The sequence below is a fragment of the Cetorhinus maximus genome, chromosome 3 (genome assembly GCF_964194155.1).
Source record: "Cetorhinus maximus chromosome 3, sCetMax3.hap1.1, whole genome shotgun sequence".
In the NCBI taxonomy this organism is placed as follows: Eukaryota; Metazoa; Chordata; class Chondrichthyes; order Lamniformes; family Cetorhinidae; genus Cetorhinus; species Cetorhinus maximus.
In genome coordinates this window covers 188413215-188437455 of record NC_135881.1, presented here as the reverse complement: position 1 = coordinate 188437455, position 24241 = coordinate 188413215, and the positions used below count along the sequence as shown (strand labels likewise).

At 46.9% G+C, this 24241-nt stretch overlaps 1 protein-coding gene across 3 annotated transcripts in view; it reads right to left on the bottom strand.

Annotated features, from left to right (window-relative positions):
• Positions 1-24241, bottom strand: part of plekhg4b (pleckstrin homology domain containing, family G (with RhoGef domain) member 4B) — a 332728-nt gene that overhangs the window by 268485 nt on the left and 40002 nt on the right. Inside the window, exon 1 of one of the 3 annotated variants that reach the window (XM_078539463.1) lies at positions 3795-3938. The exons of the other annotated variants lie outside the window; for them this stretch is intronic. The gene's annotated coding sequence lies outside the window, so the exon portion shown is untranslated. Of the gene's footprint in view, positions 1-3794; positions 3939-24241 lie in introns of those variants that run through there. 3 annotated transcript variants of the gene reach the window in all.

Genomic DNA, 24241 nt, shown 5'->3' with positions numbered 1-24241 from the left:
TAAATTTCTTAGATTCCTCACTAGTATGCGCTTGACAAATCAGAGACTGGACAAGTGGGGATCCAGTTCTATTTCAAATACGAGAACAATGCTTCATGGTTGGTCACAAGAGCCTGTATCTGATGAAATAAAACTATACTTCAAAAGAAGACATGAAATAACCATCCAGGATGGCATCTTATTGTGAGGAACATGAGTGACAGTACCTCCAAAGGGAAGGGAGCCACTTTTAATTGAACTACACAGTGCCCATCCAGGAATATCCCGAATGAAGACCATAGCACACAGCTACCTATGGTGGTCTGGGATGGATGGCGAAATAGAGAGTTTAGTGAAGAATTGTGTGCAATATCAGCAACTGCATAAGTTGCCTTCAACAGCTCCATTACCCTTGGGAGCAGCCAGGAAGACCCTGGGCATGGTTACACATTGACTATGTGGGACCTTTCATGAGAACAATGTTTCTGCTCATTGCCGACGCCCATTCAAAATGGATGGACATACATGAGGTGAAGTCACCAACGTCTTCTGCTACAATTGAGAAACTACGTCAAAGTTTTGCTATTTGCGGACTACCAGAAGTCATCCTTTCTGATAACGGCACGGCATTTACGAGTGCTGAGTTTCAGCGGCTTATCAGCCTCAACGATATCATTCATGTAAAAACTTCACTGTACCACCCTTCCTCAAATGGACTTGCCAAAAGGGTGGTTCAACATTCAAGGCAGTAATGAAGAAGCTAACTGGAGATGCCTTAGCAACTAAGCTGGCACATTTTCTTTTCCATTATAGGACCACCTCTCACACAACAACAGGTGTCACACCTGTGGAGTTATTGATGAAATGCCATCTCAGGACAAGGTTGAGTTTAATAATGTTGAATTTAGAGGGCAAGGTGGAAAGGAGTCAGGAAAGCCAGAAAGCCAGACATGACTGGCATAGTCTTGAGAGGAAATTTACCATAAGAGAAACGATGTACGTGAAGAACTTTGGAGAAAGACCAAAGTGGTTACCGGATGAAATAAGTGGAGCGTCTAGACCTCTACCTTACCACGTGGAGGTGGAAGGCCAAGTCATATGGAGACCTGTGGGTCATTTAAGGAAGAGAGAAACAAATCACCAAGAATTGATTCCACCAGTATTCACGGCCAGTTCAGCGTTTCCTGTTGAGGATACTTAACCCAGTACAGACATGTCTGATGTTCCTGCAAGAGTTGAAGGTACAGATCTGCAGGTGCCACCGAAGCACCTGATGTTCAGGCAACTCCGCGAGAGGAGATTCCTGACAAAGCACCTGAAGTTGTAGAGCTGAGACATTCTACACGCATAAGGAAACCACCTGAAAGACTGAACTTGTAAATTTCTTACTCAGTGTAAATATTTTGTTGTCTTGAGAAATTTGTACTTGTAAATATAAAATGTATATCCAAGTAAAGGGGCAGGGATGTGGGTAATTATAGGCTTATTTAGTGTGTAATATACCTTTAAGAATAATGCTTAAGGAAGATCACATGATCTTTAGTTCCCAATAGGAAAGTAGCATGGGCTACCTCTGTAATTAGTAGTTAATCATCAGTTGTGTAGAGGTAGAGTTTGAGTTGAAAGCGCACATGTAGTTGCTGCTGAGTAACTAAACTAAAAGTTTCCACCTAAGAAGTGTCTGCTGATCAACTTTATCTACAGTACCAACTCAGCCACCACTCACAACAAAACCATTTAGCACCTCTCCTGCTGACACCAGCTAACTTAGGACAGTTCAGGGAATCAATCTTCCTGGTCTGTGTGGTCCCCTCCCACTCTGGCTAATGTACTTCACCTCTCAGCCATCAGTGGCTCTTTACTATCGCTAAAGCTACAAGGGATAATTTTACAAATTTGCATTCACAGCACATCAGACATCCTCATATTCATTCTCGAACAGTGAAGGTTCATATTGGGCGTGAATATTAGGAGCTTCTGAAACTTTTAAAAGAATGAATAAAGTCTTGGATTTATATCGCGCTTTTCGTGACCACCAGACGTCTCACAGTGCGTAACAGCCAATGATATGCCTTTTGAAATGTACTGCCTGTTGTAATGTAGGAAACACGGCAGCCAATTTGTGCACAGCAAGCTCCCAGCAAGGTGATAATGAGCAGGTAATCTGTTTTAATGATGTTATTGAGGGATAAATATTGGCCAGGAATCTGGGGATAACACCCGGCAATAGATAGTGCATGGGATTTTTTACATTCACCAAGACGGGGCCTCGGATTAACACTTCATCCGAAAGGCAGCACCTCCAACAGTGCAGTACTCCTTCAGAAATGCACTGGAGTTGGTTTTGCACAGGTTACACATCTGCTGCCGCTGGTATCAAAGCCAAGTGAGGAAAAATTGCATCCTCCTGATACTCACTGACACCTGAGCTCACACCTGGTTGGTTGCATCCAGGCAGTATTATTTTCTTTCAACCCTAAACTCACCACCACAAATACATCTGAGCCACACATTCGAATGCACAACAAAACTGTGAAGCAGTGGGCAGCCCAAGACAGAGACTGGTTGTGTGTGACTATCAAGGGACATGGAGCTTTGGCAGCTAAACTGAGTTGTAGGTACAGACCTGCCTGAAAGAATGGCGGAGCAGGCTCGAGGGGATGATTGGCCTACCCCTGTTCCAGCTTAATACATTTAAAATTAAATACTTGTGCACCATCAAAAATAGATACTGTTGAGAGCAGGTTTAGGATTTCAGTCATAGTGCCTCAGGTTTAATAGTAATTATGCTCAAATATTAGAAATTATCCGAGTTTTTCACTTCAGTTATTAATCAATTGTCCATAATTACACAATGGGCTTAAACGCTGATTGACTGGGAGGCACAAACCAGACAGATTCCAGGTTTGATGCCCAGTCTTTAGTGAGTTAGCTGATCAGGACTAAGCAGGGCAACAATCGTGCTACAGTTGACCTCAGCTAATCCTAAATTGTTGGGAGGCGGGTGGTGGTGGGGATTTGGGGAAAGTCATAGGCAGGGCTATTGTTCCCAATCACTATCCAGTAACTCCTGTTGGAAGTTTTCATGTAGGTGCAGGCTTGTTTGTGATGCCCCTGTGGTTGAATTGCCTGCTGACAAGGCAGGGTGTTTATCAACAGATGGGAAATTACCCACAAAACTACCTGCACAATTGTACCCCACCTAGGAATTAATGCCTTGAGCGAAGAATTGGACTAGGCAAAGAAAACTGGTTAAAACACCAATAGGGTAAGGTACAAGTTCAGCAGCTCAATGTCATTTAACCTCCAGTTTTCATAACTGTCCAATGGTGGGGTTTCCTACTTCTAAATGGTGTTTTGCCAAATAGTCCTTAACTTGAAGCGATTCCTTGCTAAAAAGTATGGGTACATTGTAATTGTGAAACAAATTAATAGTCGGTTTGTTAATCACCTTGATATTGAATTGTTAGAGTTTTCAAGCAGGACGGGTTTCATTCACTCAGCAAGGACTCACTCGGATACTCAGCAGGGGATGTAGCAATTGTTCCTGTGCAGAAACAACTTTAAACAGCATTGGCCTGTACACACACAACCATACCTGTGTTAGTGGAAGAGTCACAAAAGCAAAACTACTCCCAATAACAAGGTGAGGCAACAGCTGTAATTTCCACTACTGTCCAACGTTAGATTTGCATTATGTTAACTGATTTGTGAGCAGGTTATATCAATTGTCTGTTAGAAGGAAATGGTTAGGATTGTACAATGGGTGCAAACACTGTCCTGTGAAAAGATGCTATGATTAACTCCGCACTTACCATTCCTGAAGAAAGGAAATAGTCATCAGTCCCACTGAATACCATGTTTGCAGGTACTAGCTCAAATAACCACAGATACTATTGAAAGAAATTATTGTTCAGCTTTCTTAGCCATATCCTTGTACAAGAAGCACAGTGACTGAACTGTTGTTAGCACCGAACACATGCCCTAACTCAATGAAAGTAGACACCCTCGCCTCAGAGAAAAATTCTTAGCAGTTCCACGCATTCTCCTCCTGCACCTGTGTTGTATGAAGCCTGTAATTATCTCCAAATTTTGTGGTGAAACTCTGAAGACAGGCTATGCTGGATGAAACACGAACTGAGTACTTATCGATGAGAACAATGTCACACTATAGGCAGGTGTCTCACTTCCAGAGAAAACGCAAAATAATTTTACTTTGATAAGTCTCCTTGGGTGTCTGCAATTCTACATTATATCAAAATGCAATGGTGCCATTTTCACCAAGATGATGAAATAAACTCAAGGTTAAACAAAGGCTGTTTGCTTCACTTTCATGATGTCATTTCCTTTGATTCTGACAGCCTGACAACAGCAGCTTAATATTTTTTTTTCAGGTGTATCATGGAGCTCATTCACTCCTCTAACATGAATGGTTAAAGTTCGGAAAGGTAACCAAGGAAAATAGTTGCCAAGACTCCACCCGACAGTTGGCTGCCCAGATCAAACAGTACTGTAATTATTTGTTAAAGAGACATTTTATTCATGTTTGGCAAACTGCTTTTTGATCCCAAGAGAGAAAAAGTTCTGAGGAGGTGGAAGCAATTTTCTTCATAATAACTCTGCACTAAAGGGATGAGACGTATTTTTGAACTGACTTAGGTTACATGTTCGCAAGTTAACAAGAAAACTTTGTCACACTGTTTCCTTCGGAAGACAAAGAAAAAGAAAATACTGGATTTATACACTACCTTTCATGACTCGAGGATGTTTTAAAATGCTTCACAGCCAATGGAGTACTTTCAAAGTGCAATTACTATTGCAGTATAGGAAATGCAGCAGCCAATTTGTGTACAACAAGGTCCCACAGGCTACCACATGGCAATGGCCATGGGCAAAATTTTCCTGTGCCCGTTGGCGGCGTGAGCGGACAATAGGGCAGAAGGCCAAAAATCAGTTTCACAATGTCGTGAAACCAGTTTGCAATTGTCCGTTCTGCCCGTCAGTGGTGGGCCACATTTCCCATGCCATCGAGAATTTCATTGTAATATATCTGCATATCATTATAAGCCCAGCTCACCAGACTCATCCCCCCACGCTGGATCATCTGAGAACATTGGTGTGAATGTACACTGACGTGTTTCACAACTGTACATAAGCGACGTGCACCTATCAAGCTGCACTTCGTTCAGGACTTCAAGGTTTGTTTGCCTACCTTGCTTCGGGCAGCACTTGCAGTCATCGGCGTCAGGCTTCACAGGTAGCACCACATCACTTTTGGGGGGGCTCATGGACAGGTCTCTACCTACCAGACCAGCCATAAGGCGGGGGTGGGCTTTCAATGGCTGTAGAGCTTGGGCTTCCTTGGGGAAGGGGGAGAAGTGGCCTCAGGCAAGGGAAGAGGCTGCAGGTTGAGGGTTGTACTCGGAAGGGCGAGACAGGACCTCAGGTTAACATCTCATCTAAAGGACAGCGCCTCTAACAGTGTAACACTCCCCCAGTATAGCTTCAGCCTGGGTTGTGTTCTTTAGTCTCTATATTTGGACCTGAACCCCCACCTTCTAATTCACAGGCAAGAGCACTGCCACTGAGCCACAACTGAAATGAAACACATTCAAATTTCTTTGAATGGTCAGGGACATTTCCACAATGAGGATGACAGGTACAAAACAGCATGCTCTATTTAAATATTCCTTCAGCAGACATTAATCTGTTGTATTAGTAGTGATTAGTGTGACAGAAATTGCTACTCTGATAATGGCCTGCCTCACAAAAATTTTTCACATGGGCACTAGGGGCAGCGGGAGGTGGTGGGGGAGACAGAACAATTTTAGTGTTTGGCACTAGCAACACCCAGCAACAATCTTTGGTACTAAGGACTGGATTCTCCCACTGGAGGTGGGAATCAAGAGGCGGGTTCAATTCCCAGTCACGGACCCACCTCTGTCTCCAGCTGCGAGGTGCAATTTTCATGGGGTCGGGATCTTAATGACCCTGGAGACAGGTCTGCCACTAAATTAGTGGTTGGGGGAAGGGGGCAGAAATGGGGGTGGGGCACTAGGAAATGGGCTGCATGCTGGCCTGAATCAGCAGCCATCGCTGTGGCTACCGTCTGTGCGTGGTTTAAAAAAACGGAAGGGCCTTCATCTTCATAGTGGTCAGGGCAAGCCGGGGCCCAGGATAGGGTAGGGAAAGGTCGGTTCTAACATTATGTTACTACTCAGTAGTTTTTGTCCAAACTTTCACTTTTTTGCATTAAATAAAATTGACATTGAATTCCCGCCCATCCTCAGTCCACAGGAAAGTCAGCGGATTCAGGAGCGGAGGTGACTGGCACGAAGGCCGCAGGCGCCATTTTCTTGCTGTCCCACCTCCATTCCATCCTGACCCTGATTTGCGATGGGACAATCCAGGTTTGTGTTTTTTTTTGCCAGTGCCATCCTTGCTTCTGCTCAGGGTCACCCAGTAAAATATTTTGTCAAACTTTTTTTAAAATCCTGGAGGGCAAAAATCTAGAAATTACAAAGTGGAATATTCACAGACAAATATTTAAAACCACCAGGAAATGACTCCTTAATGTGTTTGAATGACATTCGCTCAGCCATTAAAATACGAGGCAGAGGAAAGACATTCAAAATGATTAATCATTCAGCGACTAATATCCCCAACAGCTAACCTGCGGCCAAATTCCCGTTCGCAGTGATGCAATCGTTCAACTTGCACATAACATGAAATGATTTTCCAACTTATATTCAGCTGTCTTAGCCTGCGAGCTGATTCTTCTCTATTAAACTGGGACAGAGTTTTAATATGAATCCTTCATAATTCACATGAAGACTCTCCTGCTTGTCAATTATTTTTATTGCTGTTGTGAACATTTTTGTTCAGTGTAGCAAGCAGTACTCAAACCTATTGGATTCTCCTTGGATCAGCCCTCCTGTGCTGTATTGGACAGTCCATCCTTTGACTTTCTCCAGCTTGTTTCAAGGATCCCATGGAGATTCTGTCCTCTATCCCACTTTCGTGTCTCCCTACCAATAACCTTCACAAATCACTAGCTGCTCTTTTGCTGATAACATCTTTTTATTATTATTATTTTCTTAGAAGGCTTTTTAAAAATTATTTCGTGGGATGTGAGCATTGTTGGCAAGGCCAGCATTTGTTGCCATCCTTAATTACCCTTTAGAAGGTGGTGGTGAGCTCTTGAACTGCTGCAGCCCATTTGGTGTAGGTACATGCACAATGCTGCTGGGAAGGGAATTCCAGGATATTAAGCCCACGACAATGAAGGAACAGCAATATAGCAATAACAGCAAATCGGGATGATGTGTGGCTAGGAAGGGAACCTGCAGGTGCTGGTGTTCCCATCCTTCTGCTGCTCTTGTCCTTCTAGGTGGTGGACCTCAGCAGCCATGTGGAAATGAGAGAAAAAAACTTCTAACAAACTTATGCAGCCCTCACTCCTACAAACTTGATAGTAAAAAAAACTGCCACTTGTAAAACCTATGCAAAGCTTTTTAAATCACCTCAATTAGTCAATCTCTTATAAAAAAAACAAACAAGCTTCTATTCAGTTCACAAATCATCTCTAGCTAATCCTTTAATAACCTCTTGAAACTGAAATTCAAACTGTGAACTCGGGACCCGCTGCATGAAATCGCGGTCAGGCCCCAATCGTGGGTGGCGGTCGGCTCCCAACTGCTCCCGCTCGCCCCCACTGAGCCCGCCCAACGAGGGTAAAGCTCTGCCCTATGTCTTTGATGTGGGGTTATGAATACAAGTCTGTTTGTTTATTTAAGGGATTAAGTACGTGACAGGATTTAAATGGTTTGAAGGTGGTTTCATGGCTGTAATAGATATTTAGACCTTTATTTCATCTCAACATGGCTCTTGAGGTCTGCCCATGATGGATACTGGATGAGTAGGCATGGGGGTGTAAGAGACATGGGTTGGCATTAAGTTGGCACGGGTCTATAATGGGCCATAGGACTGGATGGGGGCATGAGTTGGCTTTAAGTTGACATGGGGCTATAAGAGGCCATTGGGTGTGGGTGTGGGGGGGCATGGGTTGGCGTGGGTGGGCATAGGGAAGTGTGAGGGGTAAGGGCTAGAGGGCCTAATATTTAACAAAACAACTGGGATGAAATCCCAGAGAACCGAGGTGGGCCTTTTAAACAGCAAAGTAAAAGTCCTGTTAATTGGGCGAGCTCCTCCCGGGGTGAGCGCAGCAAGCCGGGAGATTTCCCAGCTCCAGCTACCCGGCTTCAGGGCAAAGATCCTGGCCAGAGGTGTCTATGTCTAAGCCTGCCCTCACCTGACACACATACGTAAGTGCATAAGAGTTGGATTTTACGGCCCCCTGCCAGGCACGTTTCCAGCGGGATGGGGGCAGGTAAAACATGACCGGTGGCTCGCCAGTGATGCCCACATCCCATGAATGAATAAACAAAAATAGCCCATCGCCTTCCTGCCCACCTCCCAACCTGGTCCCCATAATACGATAGGCGGGAATGTCAGTAGCGCGCCCACCAATTTCATGTAAATAATTAATTGTCAATTGGGCTTGCTACCAAGCCAATTGACCTGTATCTTACACTGCCCGCACCATAAAATGGTTGGTTTGGGCAGCCGGGCGGAATTCGGTAGGCCGTTTAGTGCCCGCACCCCTCCCAAGATTTATACACCCTTCAGTTCTCCCCATCTGGCCTCCAACACCTGTACCCCTATCCCTCTCGCTCCTCTCCATAGGGCAGAGCTTTACCCTCGTCGGGTGGGCTCGGTGGGGGCGAGCGGAAGCAGTCGGGAGCCGACCGCCACCCGCGATTGGGGCCTGACCGCGATTTCATGCTGGGCAGGCCAATTAAGGGCTAATACCCCTGAATTACCTCACTACAGATCCAAACCCTCTTCATCCTGGGACCTATTTACAATCCCAGCAGTTCCCACTCCTGAGTTCTGGCACTGCTGGGATTGCTAGAGCTGTTGGCCAATCAGATTAGCCAACAACTCTCGAGGGCAGGAATTCCTCCCAAGAAGGAGGAATCGGCTGCAGGGAGGCCTTGTTGAATGTCGGAGCGGCACCAAGATCTCTTTCGGGGGAGTTGGAAGATAGGGGTGGTGAGCAATATGTTCCCCAACCCCACCCCCGTCCTGTAAAATACAGCCCTAGCAGTGAACGCTGGATAGCAATCAGAGATGGCTTTTCACTTCTTTGGCCCAGGAATGCTGCAAACAATCATACAGCCCCTAACATGTTGTATCAGTTAACTCACTACAGACTGAAGATCGAACCCAAAACCATTCTGGTTCGTATTCTTTTATTTACACCTTGGGTTCAAGTTCTAGTACTGTATCTGTTCTCCATTCATAACTTAAGAAAACTTCTTCCAGGCAACCTCCTGATACAGGACAGTCCATACCAAACCTCAATTAGTAAATTTCCCTTACGGATATCTTTGGTATACGAAGTCCTAGCTATTAGGACCTTGCTTGCCTCAGGGTCTTCTTGTACTCCATGCCTAGTGGCACATGAGACGACCCACTTCCTCCGCTGCTTTATAATTGACAGATTGTGCTTTGGATTGTCCCCCTTTTTTTTAGCATAGACAGGTTGGCTAACTGAGTCACATAGCACCGCCAGGGAAATTGACTAGATTCAATGGGGGCTTGCCTCTCCACTCCCATCAGACATGAGTACCCTGCTGTATGTGACCCCTCCCGTATTCAGGGAGTGGAAATCTGGTCTCCGCTCGTGGGCCAGAATTTTCCCACCCCCTACCCCGGCGGGGCTGGCGAGCCGCCGAGCCATTGAAATCTCCGTTCACATCGGCGGGACCGGAAGATTCCGCCAATGTGAGGGGCTGGAAAATTCCAGCCATCAGGCCTGTCTTGGTGGGGCTCGAACCCATAACCGTCCAAATCAGGAGGCGGGAATGCTATCATTGAGCCAAGGCTTCCATTGTGATTTTATCCCCAACAGTCACCCCCAGTTCAAGGGGAGAGAAGAAAAACACAGAAAAAAACTGTAGCCCTCGAACATCTGGCGTACGTGAAAAGCCCTTTAATTTGAAAGCTTACGAGCAAATTAAAGACTTGCACTAATATCCGAGGTGTCTCAAAATCTGCCAAAGGGAATACAGCTGAGGAAGATTTACAATGTGCAGCCTACATTTATAATGCACAACTCAGATATTGGTTCTGAAAAATGAAAACACAAATAATAGGTGTTGACTGACTCAATTCTGAACATTCTAATGCCAAGCAGTGAATTATATAAACAAATGGAAACAAGCACACATTAGCAATGACTGGGTGGTGCAGTGTGTTTAAAATTGGATCCTTTTATCTGGCACACTCTTGCTAGAAGCAATCTCAGTCAGACAGGATACAGCATCCTCTCCCCGGAGACTGTTAAAGAGGCAAAGTAAAATGAGTTCCTAATAGACACATAGTCCACGGCAAAAGAGTTAAAAGGTAGAAGGACTTGCATATACAATGCCTTTCATGACTTCTGGATGCCCTAAAGCATTTTACAACCAATGAAGTGCTTTTTGAAGTGCAGTCACTGCTATAATGTAGGAAATATGGTAGCCAATTTGCGCACAATGTGATAATGGCCAGATAATCTGTTTTAGTGATACTGGTTGGTTAAGGGTTAAATATTGGCCAGGGTGAATTTCCCTGCTCTTTTCAAGTAGTGACAGTGGGCAGAATTTAATGCCCTCCTCCATAGCAAGTTTGGTGGTGGGAGGGTATTTAATCAGCTGGGAGGGTGGCGAGTGGGGACCTTGCCCAATTAGGTCTGTGGCAGGAAGGCCCATGGGTGGCCTTTGCACACTGTCAGCAATTGTGGCCTTTTAATGCCCACTTTAATATTAATATTAGCTCTGCAATGGATGGGAGGACATAGCATTTAGAGAACTTGACAAGCAAACCCATGCGAGGTTGCTTGTGGGCTCCCTGAGGAGGTCTCTCTTTTTAAGGTACTCAGTGCCAGATCAAGGAACCTGGAATTGGGAAGGGAGGGTCCACTCCGCTGTCCTTGCTGATTCTTCCCCTTGCCTCCTCTCCCACAACCACCATCCTGCGACACCAATCTCCCCATCCCCTCCTGCCATCACTCAATTTTGGCAAGTGTTTAAGTGTATTCCTGGAGGCGTCATCACATGAATTACCACCATGATCGCGCCATTGGTTGGCCAACACATCCATCTTTGTGACGTACTGCCTTCTGACACCAATTGGAATGCAAAAAGACTCATTAACCAATTATATATGCTTGACTGTCAGCCAAACAGCTTTTTCTCCCCCATTTTCAATAGTTTTACACTGGTAAAGAGAAATTTTCAAAGAAAATGACAAAAAGAAACAATCTTATTTTAAACGTCCCAATGATTATTCTCCAGGGCTGCACACAGCAGTGCCCTGGAGATTGAACTTCAATTCCTGGAGACTCCAGGCCATTCCTGGAGGGTTGGCAAACCTATATATGGCCTGAAATGCAGCAATAATATTAGGCCTTGGGTGGGAGTCAAGGTCTCCCCAGTGGCGCTGCCGTTCAATAGAGCTGCCGGCTTTTGATTGTCCCCCAGGATCCTTGAACCTGGGGAAGGCCACCTGAGTGGTGGCTGAGTGGCACTTAATAAGATAGGGTCTTGTCAGATCTTCAGCCAACATGTGAAGCCCCTGTCGCCTCCATGAAATACCACCCATGGTATCTTTTATGTCCACCTGAGAGGCCAGAAGGGCCTTGCTTTAAATTTTCATCTGAAAGACAACATCTCTGATAGTGCAGCACTCGCTCCCTACTTCATTGGAGTGTGAGCCTAGATTATGGGACCTCTGAAGAAGTCTTGAATCCACAACCTTCATACTCACTACCAACTGAGCCATCTTGCTGACCAATGGAATACATGGGGTGGAATCATCCCAGATTTGCACTAAGTGCAGCGGCAGGCGTTCAAAATAACTTTTTACCCACCAGCTGCAATGATGGCTTCTCACGCCATATCATCCCAATCCTGCTTATGCATTCCCGGGAAACACGCCATTTTGAAGGCGGGCGGGCTCTCATTCGTATGCCATCACCTCACCACTTTATCATGCTGGGCACCATATTTAAAGTGCAGGTGTGCACTCACCTCTCAGTGCTTCCAGCCCAGGACTGCTGCACAAAAGACATGGCCCTGAAAGCACGAAGATTGCAGCCCCCAGGTTTAATGACGCATCCCTCAAATGCCTTTTGGACACCATTGATGCCCGCCGTGATGTCCTCTAGCCCCACTCTGGCTGCAGGTTAAGCAGTAACACCACTAATCTGGCTTGGGAGGTGGTGGCAGCGGTGGTCAACGCCAATGCCCTGCAAAAGAGGACAACCATCCAGTGCTGAAATTGGATGAATGATCTCCTCTGTTCTGCCAGGGTAAGTCACTCTTCTCATCACTCTCAACTTACACACTGACAAACACATCACACATCCACAGGGACCTCACTCATCACCAGTTCAAGGGACATCACCATTCATTCTCCGATACACAAGTTCATTGTCCTCATCCTGTCCATGGGATCACTCACCACCCACACATGCCAAGCTATTTATCATCTGGCCTGGCAAGTGTCTTGCTTACACTCTCTCCATCTCTATTTTTGCAGGACATGCTGGCATACAACAAAAGGGAGAGGTTACAGACCAGTGGAGGAATGCCTGAAATCAAGATCCTCACGGACTTTGAAAACAGAGCCATCCAGCTGGCTGGCGAGGATGTGAACTGTTCCTGTGCTGATGGTGAGTTCGGCGCTGCTCTACCAAGTGAGGATCCAGCAGTACAACATCCATCAGATAACTATGCAGTCAGTGATGTGTCCTGTTTCACAGGCCACTCCAATGCACAAATTATCTCTCCTTGCTTTCGCAGGCACATCTGGGAAACAGTCAATGGAGTCCAGGACCCAGTGCCTCAAATCAAGCCCGAAGAAACCACTGAAGAGGAATCTGAAGGCACCCTCATTGAAGACCCATCACAACGCTCACCCACACCCTCCACCAGTGCAGAGGCACACACGTCGGAGGGACCTAGCTTTAGAGAAGCCTCGGGATCACAATCTGGTGAGAACATTGCACTGTCTGATTCACAGCAGGTGGCAGCAGGGACTTCCCAGATCCCCGGCACTTGGAGGACTGCTGGAGGCCAGGAATCTGTTGAGTCCAAGTCAGATGACGAACCTCTGGACTTGGTCATACTTCAGTTGCTGGGGCTGCAAAGGCAAGCTCAGGAACATCAGGAAAAAATGCCAACAGCACTCCTCAGATTGCAAAGTATGACGGAGGAGTCTGTCTGCCTTCAGGCTGAAGTGATAGCGCCGGTATGCCAACACACCGAGGTCAACACTGATAGGATGGTGACCATCTTGGACACCTCGGTCCAGGACATCAGTCCTGCACTGTTGCGCGGGCAGAACTCCATCGCTGATGCCATAGTTAGCCTCCAACAGTGTGTACGCGAGAGGGGTGCGGGGCAGCTTGAATTCACTCCATTCACTCCCTTCTCCTCAAGGAGTCAGCCAGGGGCCCTTGGACCCCAGCAGCTCCAGCAGCACAGTCCGAGGAGTGTGCACTGCCATGCAGCAGGACCCCGAAAGCAGGCCATGACCCTCCAGGTCTCAGCCTTCCAGAGGATGCCTGCCAAGGTCATCACAGGCAGGGAGTAGCAGTCAGCAGGCTGCCTCCACCTCCGCTGTGGATACCTGGGGAGCACCAAGACGTAGCGGCAGGGTTAGGAAGGTTAAGAAGATGCAGTTTCACAGCCTTAGCACGGGTGTTAATCACTTGTACATAATGTTCACTATTGTAAATAAACTCTCAAGAATGTCACCTTGCCTCTGGCTCCTTGTTCTGATGAGCAGTGTTCGTATCACTCAGATGTGAAACCTTGGTTCCTGCACAAGATAAAGGCAGGTGTCTCAGTCCAGGGCCTCATCCCTGTGCTTTGTACAGCCTTCAGACCAAAGTGATGGTCCAGCCTCACACTCCCTGGACACATTACAGGTGCCTGAACCTCGATGGCGCTTGTCATTGCTGCCAGAATGTCATAGGCAGGAGTCACAGAGTTCCGTCATTCTCTCTGTGTGCTCTCAGCACCTTTAAGGTGGGGATGGCTCCATCTCGTCAACATCTGTGACCAGTGACGCTGTGCTCTTGAAGGGGTCAGGTGCTGAAGTCAGACAAAGGATCAGTGCTATTAAAGTTTCATGGTTGTGTCTCCATGGTATGACCCTGATCACAGAGCGCAAGTGAGCTGCCCTCAGCCAGACAGGAGTCAGATATTCTCAGAGGCTATGTGAAGATTTATGGAGTGACCTCACTGCATGTCATCATCATCTTACTGGAATTGAGTGACTATTAGGGCCTCCACTACGCCTCCATGACAGGAGCATTATCACAGAGGGTATGTGCGCTGCCATAAGCCAGACTGGAGTCAAACGTTCACAGATGCAATGTGAGGATCTATGGTGTCTCCTCATCACATGTCATCATCATCCTCCACAAATCTAGCAGCTATGAGGGCCTCCTGAGCGCACCTGCCTTGTCCGGCCAGTGCGAGGGCCTCATTACCATCATCATCGCCTTCAAGGACCTCCTCACCCTCATCCCCGTCAACATCCTCCTCATCGGAGGAGACCTCCAGCTCCTCCATCTCCTCCTCAACCAGCTCCTCTCCCCGTTGCAGTAGCAGGTTGTAAAAGGCGCAGCAGGTGACAATGATGTGTGACACCCTCTGTCTATTATATTGCAGGGCACCACCAGACCAGTCCAGGCACCGGAACCTCATTTTCAGCATCCCAAAGGTTTGCTCCACCAAGTTGCAAGTTGCAGCATGAGCCACATTTTACCTTCACTCTGCTGGAGCCTGAGGCCACCGCACGGGTATCATCAGCCACGGCCTCTGCCTTGTCCCTGAGGAGGAATCCCTGCAGCCTCTGTGGACCTTGGAAAACGTTAGAGATCTGTGACCGACTGAGAATGTAGGAGCTGTGGACACTCCCTGGAAGCTGAGTGCAGACCTGCAGGATGTGTTTGTGGTGGTCACACACCAGCTACACATTCTGCAAATGGAATCCTTTGCGGATGACATATTTGACCTTTGTTGCGACGGAGATCTGCAGTCGATGGCACCCTGCACCTGTGGGAAACCTGAGATCTGGGCAAGTCCAATCGCCATTGTATCCTGGCTCTCTTGGTCCCGGGTGAAATGCACAAAGTTGTGCACTCTCGCGAAGATGGCGTCCGTGACCTTATGGATGCATTTGTGGGCAGAGGCTTGTGATATCCCACAGAGGTCACCTGCGGAGCCCTGAAAGAAGCCACTGGCTTAAAAAGTGAGCACCACGGTCACTTTCACGGCCACCGGCAGTGGATGCCCTCCACCAAATCCTGTAGCTCCTGTCAGATGTGACAGTCTCCTGTCAGATGCGCAGTCTTCGGCGACACCAGTTCTCGGTCGTCCGCAAGAATGAATGGTGGCGTCTATAGACCCTGGGTCTAGCTCAGCACTGACCAGCGACTGCTAACTGTGGCTCTTCAGCAGCATGTGTGGGAGCCCCAGCTGCCTCTTCTTCCTGAGGGTGCTGCTCCTCCCTCTGCGCAGCCAGGTGCCTCTGTCACTCTCTTCTCTGTCGTCTTCACTCTCTGTACACCATGAGGCATACAGCTAGTTCACCAGGCTCCATGATCCTGATGTACTCCTCCTGCAGGATGAGAGAGAGACGCGTGGGTTAGCATGGATGTTCAAAGAACCTCCCTGGGTTAAGTCTGAAGGACACTTAACGCAACATAGAGAGTGCTGGCCAGCACTTGGATGGCCAGAGTTTAGTGCGCCGCATGGCTGCCCAAAACCCCACCCTGCTCCGCCCCACTCCACCTGACCAATTGGCGGCAGCTTTGCCCATTGGACTGCATGCTGTGCTCTCAGCTCAGGCACAGGCATTCTCCTAACCTGCACTGTAAGGCTGCACTGTTAGCTTGAGTCATGGGGAAGACTGGTCCAAACAGGGATGATGACATAGCAAGAGGCTGTGAGTGCCTCCTCCAGTGATTGCTCCATGGCCAGCTTTAGCAAGGAGACAACTTGCCCAATCATCCAACATTCTGCAGTTCACTAAATTGCTCATTAACTTGCAGTCTGTGGCCGAGGGGTGAAAAGCTCTGGAGCACTTGGTGGCGCTTTCAGGCCTCTGCGTTTCTTGAGTGGGAAGATGGCTAGAGGCCCCACTCTACGCATGTCAATATGGTTGCGTCTGAATTGTCTCTGCTGCAGAAGAATGGTAGCTTTATACAAGGTTTCCCTAATGCGTAGCCATTTCTCTCCCCAACGCTCCCCCACCCCCCCCACCCCACACATGTTTGTGCACTACCTTCAACTGCTGGGCAGCCTTTGCACCCACCTCACCCACAAATCACCTCAACTGCAGGGCAGCCCTTGCCCCTCTACCCAAGTCACCTCAACCACAGAGCAGCCTTTGACCTTCCCCACAAGTCGTCTCAACCGTAGGGTAGCCCTTGCCCACACCCCAACGTGACTCAACCTTGAAGCCCAACAGGCAACCCTCCTGAGCGCTGCGCAACATTACTATGCACTCACCTTCGAGTTCCCCTCAAAGTACAGCCTGGCAAGCGCACGTCTCATTTATGCTGTTGTGAAACATCGATCCAGGTGGGAGGATGATTCCAGCCGGCTGGCCATATAATGATATGCAGATGCATTACAATGAGGTTCGCGATGTCCAATAATGGGAAATGCGGCCTGCCATTGACGGGCTGAGCGGACAATCGCAAACTGGTTTCACAATGTCGTGAAACCCATTTTTGGCCTTCTCACCATATTGTCCGTTCACGCTGTCGAACACGCCCGACACCAGTGGGGAAGGAAAATTCCGGCCATGGTGTTTGTTCCTTTTTGTTACCTTGACAACATACACATTCCTTTCACATTAATCTCCTCAAAAATGCTCATCAATGAGCCAAAAGACCTTCCCTCGTCCCTGACTATGGTGAAGAACTACATAATTAAAGAACACCTATAAAATATTAGTTTGCTTAGCACTTTTATCCTATCAACATTTTCAAACTGTGTGACAGAATCAACACATTTGATATGTATGAAAATCGACTGCTTTTTTTTTTCCATAGGGAAACCTCTACCCTTCTTGAGCCGCTATACAGTACAGCTGAGCAGCAACACAAAAGGAGCATTATGAGCAGGGTAATAAGACTCATTCATTTCATGAAGGTTCAGTGATCCCGGAATGAAAGCAGGACTTGAATAGCAAAATAGTTTGAAGGAGAAAAGACACGCCTCATCCGATTGGCTACAATTACTGAGGGCATCGCCTGAGACGGCTCTCCGAGCATTCTCCAATTTCTGAACGCTTTGCCACATTTTCCCACACTCGCAAACAGACTGAGATAATAAAAGTAGGATCTTTGTCCCATATCTCTCAACCTCTTAAAATAGTCATGACCAAACAGTCAGCAAACTCACAGCATGCTACACAGGGGCTAGCAACAAACAACATCGAGTTATCAAGCCTACTACTGTTTGACAGGCTGACAAAGGAAATAGTCCCAGCTTGTCAGGCAGTAGTAGGCTTGATGTCATCCCTCTCCTTGGACTGCCTATTTCCACCTCCATAACATTGCCCAACTTCACCCCGATTCAGCTCATCTGCCACTGAAACCTTCATTCAGGCCTTTGTTCCTTCTGGACTTGCCTATTCCAACACAGTTCTGGCTGATTTCCCACATTCTACCCTCCATAAGCTTGAGGTTGTCCAGAACTCTGCTGCCCGTGTCCTAACTTGCAACAAGTCCCGTTCCCCTGAGCCCGCTGACTTACATTGTGCCCCAGTCAGGCAACATCTTGATTTTAAATTTTTCATCCTTGTTTTCAAATCTCTCAATGACCTCACCCCTCTCTATCTCTGTAACCTCCTCCAATCGCAGAACCCTTGGAAATATCTGCACTCAACTAATTCTGGCTTCTTGAGCATCTCTGATTTTAATTGTACCACCATTGTCAGATGCGCTTTCACTTGCCTTGGCCCCAAGCTCTGGAATTCCCTCCCACCTCTCACCTCTCTACCTCACTTTCCTTCTTTAAGACACTCTTTAAAATTTGCCTGTTTGACCAAGATTTTGGTCATCTGACCAAATACCCCCTTACGTTGCTTGGTGTCATATTTTGTTTTACAATGCTCCTGTGAAGCACCTGGGGATGTTTCATTATGCCAAAGGTGCCAAATAAATATATGTTGCTTTTGTTGTTGTCATTGTACAATATCCCTGGTGTATTCAACAGTTGTGTGGCAGCCACGGCTCAGGTGTAGCACTCTCTGATGCAGAGGTTATGGGTCAAGTCCTAATCCAAAGACTTGAGCACAAAAATCTAGGCTGACACTTCAGTGTAGTACTGACGGAGAGCTGTACTGAGGGACTGTTGTACTGAGAGAGTGTGGTACTGAGGGAGTCTTGTACTGTCAGGGGTGCAACCATTTGGATGAGATATTAAACCACATGGACTGCAGTGGTTCAAGAAGGCAGCTCACCACCACCTTCTCAAGGGCAATTAGGGATCGGCAATAAATGCTGGCCTAGCCAGCGATGCCCACATCCCATGAACGAATATTTTTAAAAAACCAAAGCCTCCTCTACTCCCTACGGTTGATGTGAAAGATCCCCTAGCATTACTTCAGAGAAGAGCAGGAAAGTTACCCCTGGTGACATGACATGGGCAATATTTATCCATCAATCAGCATCACAAAAACAGATTACCCGGTCATTATCACATTGTGGTTTGTGGAAACACGTGTGCAAATTGGCTGCTGTGTTTCCTACATGACAACAGTGACGACACTTTAAAAGTATTTCATTGACTGTAAAGTGCTTTAGAATGTCCTGAGGTCATGAAAGCTGTTACATAAATGCAAGTCTTTAATTATTTTTAGCAGCCATGTTTAGTGATTACATTCAAAAATATTTTTTAGCCATTTTGGGAGTGCTCCATGGGAGCCCTCTTCCCTCCAAATCAGAAAAAATTGTGGATTAAATTTTCACTCCAGGGACTAGAACACAAAATCCAGACTGATATTCCAGTGCAGTACTGAGGGTATGCTGCACTGTCGGAGGTGCTGCGCTTACGGAGGCTACACTAAACCTAGGGTCCATCCATCCTCTGAGGTGGACAGACGTAAGCGGGCAAGCAGAGGCCAAAGTGCTGACTCTAACTAATGGGTTAACATCCACCAAAAATTCTTGCACCAATAAGTGTGTCTGGTCCCTTCCGCCACCCATCTTAAAGATTAGCAGGGGATTTTTAATCTTACAGGTACCCCGAAGATAAAATCGATAAAAAAAGGAAGGGGTTGGGAAACAACCTCAGCTACTCGTTCCTGTGAGTCACTCGAGAAGCTCATAAAAAAATAACTTGCATTTATATAACACTTGTCACATAGTAAAACTTCTCAAGTCGCCTCACAGTAGCATAATCAAGCAAAATTTAACACCGAGCCACGGAAAGGGGCCATTAGGAGAGATGACAAAAAAATTGGTCAAAGAGGTAGGATTGAAAGGAAGGTCTTAAAGGAGGACAGAGATAGAGAGACAAGAGAGGTTTAGAGATGGAATTCCAGAGCTTAGGACCCAGGCAACTTTTTAAAAAATTCATTCATGGGATGTGGGTGTTGCTGGCTAGGCCAGCATTTATTGCCCGCCCCTAGTTGCCCTTGAAAAAGTAGTGGTGAGCTGCCTTCATGAATCACTGGAGCCAATGTGGCATAGGTACACCCAGAGGGCTATTAGGAAGGGAGTTCTAGGATTTTGACCCAGCGACAGTGAAGGAATGGTGATGTATTTCCAAGTCAGGATGGTGGGTGGCTTGGAGGGCAACTTGCAGGTGGGGTGTCCCCATGCATCTGCTACCCTTGTCCTTCTAGATGGTAGTGGTCATGGGTTTGGAAGGTGCTGTCTAAGGAGGCTTGGTGAGTTGCTGCAGTGCACCTTGTGGATGACACACATTGCTGCCACCACGTGTCGGGAGGGAGTAAATGTTTATGGAAGGGCTGCCAATCAAGCGGACTGCTTTGTCCTGGATGGTGTCAAGCTTCTTCAGTGTTGTTGGACCTCACTCATCCAGGCAAGTGGAGGAAATTCTATCACACTCCTGACTTGTGCCTTGTAGATGGTGGACAGGCTTTAGGAAGTCAGGAGGTGAGTTATTTGCTGCAGGATTCCTTGCCTCTGACCTGTTCTTAGAGCCACAGTATTTATATGGCTAGTCCAGGTCAGAATGTTGATAGTGGGGGATTCAGCAATGGTAATACAATTGAATCAAGGGGCGATGGTTAGATTCTCTCCTGTTGGAGATGGTCATTGCCTGGTACTTGAGTGACGCAATTGTTACTTGCCACTTGTCAATCCAAGCCTGGATATTGTCCAGGTTTTGCGGCATTTGGACATGGACTGCTTCAGTATCTGAGGAGTCGTGAATGGTGCTGAACATTGTTCAATCATCAGTGAACATCCTCACTTCTGACCTTATGATGGGAGGAAGGTCATTGATGAAGCAGCTGAAGATGGTTGGGCCTAGGACACTACACTAAGGAACTCCTGCAGTGATGTCCTGGAGCTGAGATGATTGACCTCCAACAACTACAACCTTTGCACTAGGTATGACTGCAACCAGTGGAAAGTTTTCCCCCAATTCCCATTGACTCCAGTTTTGCTGGGCTTCTTGATGCTATGCTTGGTCAAATATTGCCTTGATGTCAAGGGCAGTCACTCTCACCTCACCTCAGGAGTTCAGCTCTTTTGTCCATGTTTGAACCAAGGCTATAATGAGGTCAGGTGCTGAGTGATGCTGGTGGAAACCAAACTGAACAGGTTATTACTAAGCAAGTGCCACTTGATAGCCCTGTTGATAACTCCTTCCATCACTTTACTGGTGATGGAGAGTAGACTGATGTGGTGGTAATTGGCCTGTTTGGATTTGACCTGATTTTTGACTACGGGACATACCTGGGCAAATTTCCACATTGCTTGGTAGATGCCAGTGGTGTAGATATACTAGAACAGCTTGGCTAAGGGCGCAGCAAGTTCTTGAGCACAAGTCTTCAGTGCTGTTGCCAGAATATTGTCAGGGCCCATAGCCTTTGCAGTATCCAGTGCCTTGATCCATTTCTTGATATCAAGTGGAGTGAATCAAATTGGCTGAAGACTGACATCTGTGATGCTGGGGACCCATGGAGGAGGCCAAGATGGATCACGCAGTTGGCACTTTTAGCTGAAGATTTTTGCAAATGCTTCAGCCTTATCTTTTGCACTGATGAACTGGGCTCCCCCATCATTGAGGTTGGCAATACTTGTGGAGCCTCCTTCTCCAGTGAGTTGTTTAATTGTCCAACACCAATCACAGCTGGATGTGGCAGTACTGCAGAGCTTAGATTTGATCCATTGGTTGTGGGATCACTTGGCTCTGTCTATCGCATGCTGCTTACGCTGTTTGGCACGCATGTAGTCCTGAGTTGTAGCTTCGCCAGGTTGACACCTTATTTTTAGATATGCCTTGTGCTGCTCTTGGCATGTCCTCCTGCACTCTTCATTGAACCAGGGTTGATCCCCTGGCTTGGTGGTAATGGTAGAGAGGGGGATATGCCGGGCCATGAGGTCACAGATTGTGGTTGAGTACAATTCTGCTGCTGCTGATGGACCACAGCACCTCATGGATGTCCAGTCTTGAGTTGGTGGATCTGTTTGAAGACTATCCCATTTATCATGGTGGCGGTGCCACACTACACGATGAAGGTATCCTCAATGTGAAGATGGGACTTCGTCTCCACAAGGACTGTGCGGTGGTCATTCCTACCGATGTTGTCATGGACAGATGCATCTGCAGCCGGCAGATTGGTGATGATGAGGTCAAGTATATTTTTCCCTCTTGCTGGTTCCCCCACCACCCGTCACAGACCCAGTCTAGCAGCTATGTCCTTTCGGACTTGACCAGCTCGGCCTGTAGTGGTGCTACCGAGCCACTCTTGGTGATGGACATTGAAGTCCCCCACCCAGAGTACATTCTGTGCCCTTGCCACCCTCTGTGCTTCCTCCAAGTGGTGTTCAACATGGAGACATACTGATTCATCAGCTGAGGGGCAAGGGGGTGGTATGTTGTAATCAGCAGGAGGTTTCCTTACCCATGCTTGACCTGATGCCATGAGACTTCATGGGCTGGAGGCACAGCTACCTAAAGTGGAGCAAAAGAAATCAAAGACATGCAAGAGGCTAGAATTGGCAGAGCTTGGAGTTCTTGGAAACCTCGTTCAAGGCTTGAGTAAGGACCTGACCCGGGGCTGAACACAACAGACAGAGGGATCCCTTTAATAACAATGCAACCAAACAGTCTGGCTGCTAGGGGAGGGAAGGGGAGGGGCAGAGTATTAAAATACTAATAATAAAAAAGTTAGCAGCTGTCCAATTTTAAAAATGTATATTTTTGTATGATTGAAGCAGTGCTTCATATATTTGACAAACAGGACCCTCTGGCACTTGCTGCAGTCAAAATTATTGTGAAATATTTTAATTTATGTTCTCACCTTGTTGAAGCCTGTTGCAGAATTTGCTGTTGTGGTATGTTACAGTTCACTCAGGAGTCCGAGTTGCTGTGGCAACATGCACTTTTACATGCATGTTGTAGTCTGGAGCTATGGATAGTGATGGTAGAGGCTCCAAGATTCCAACATTCACTCCAGCATTCTCTCCATCACATGGCTGACATGGAATCTCTCCTGCTCTTACCACCTGCCACTGGCCAGTGTTAGATGGTTTGCAGGTGGACACTCAACCTGTTTGGCCATGTTATGAACATGCCTTCCTTGGCCATCAGGTCCTGTGGTTGGACTTGAACCCAGAGCCTCTGGCTTAGAGGCAGGCATGCTACCCACTGCATCACAAGACCCCCCTTAGAATTTATTGTACCAGAATGCAAAAGAATGAATATTTCAGAGAATACTGTCAACCCGAACTCATAGAGATAAACCCTGCTCAACAGTTGTACAAATTTGACAAAAAGGTTTCTTTCTTGAGATGATGGATTGATTCAAAGAGAATATTCCATGTTTGTGTATACAATTGTCCAGCACAGATGGAGGCCATCGTGACTGTTCTGGTTCTTCAAAAGATCTATCCAATTAGTCCCACTCCCCTCCTCTTTCACCAGTGACCTGCATATTTTTCCCCTCCAAGTACTTCATTCCTTTTGGCCTAGGCGGCTGAAAGCAGGGTCATCAATGGTGGGTGAAGTAAATGGGAGATGGACAAGAGGTAGGAGTTGAAGGATCTCAGTGCTCCCAGAGAGGTGGAGGGCTGGAAGGTACAAAGGGAGGGAGGATGAAGCCATGGAGGAATTTGATCACAAGAATAAAAGTTTTGAAACTGAAGGCCAGTGAATACAGGGAATTTTTTTAGGTCTCAGTGGGAGTGAATATGGAGGCAGAAGGGCGTGGAATGTCACACCATCGGCCAGCAGGCTGGTTCCCTGGCTCAATCCCGCCGTGCCATTTTTCTGGAGCCAGGATCGGCAGGGGGAGGGTGGGGGAGGTGCGGAATCAGTGTGTAACTAATTGACCTTGTTCAGGATATATTATTAAGGATATAATTATTGTTGGAGACCAACTGGAATTTTTTTTGTTAGTGAACAAAGTACTCATAGGTCTGCCTGAATAATTCTTCCTTCACGTTCTAGAGAACATACCTACACAATCATAACAGGAATCTACAGGGAGCCACCTGCACTACCAGAACCACCTGAACCACCAGCATGGGAGAAATGACACGAAATGCATGAGATGATTTGGACAATGAATGAAGAAATCCAAGACCCACATTTCAATATTCTAAAATATGAGTTAAGCTTCACACCTGAGGATCAGCAGCCTCCAGTCTGGATAAAGTTTTTGGATGCTACTGTATGGCATCAAGACTAGCAGATGGAGCTGAAGTCATACATGGATTTACTGTTTGAGTCATGAAGTGAATGATATTCTTGCATTGCTTAATCTAACAGCTGATCAAAGTAAAAATACACAACAAAGTAAGGGGAAGGTTCAATGGTTAATTCACCATCCAGGAAAATGGAATTCCTGAAAGGACAAAATTAAAGCAGGATGTAATACAGGAACAGTACCTGGGGAGGCAACCAACATACATGGAGATGCAGTATAG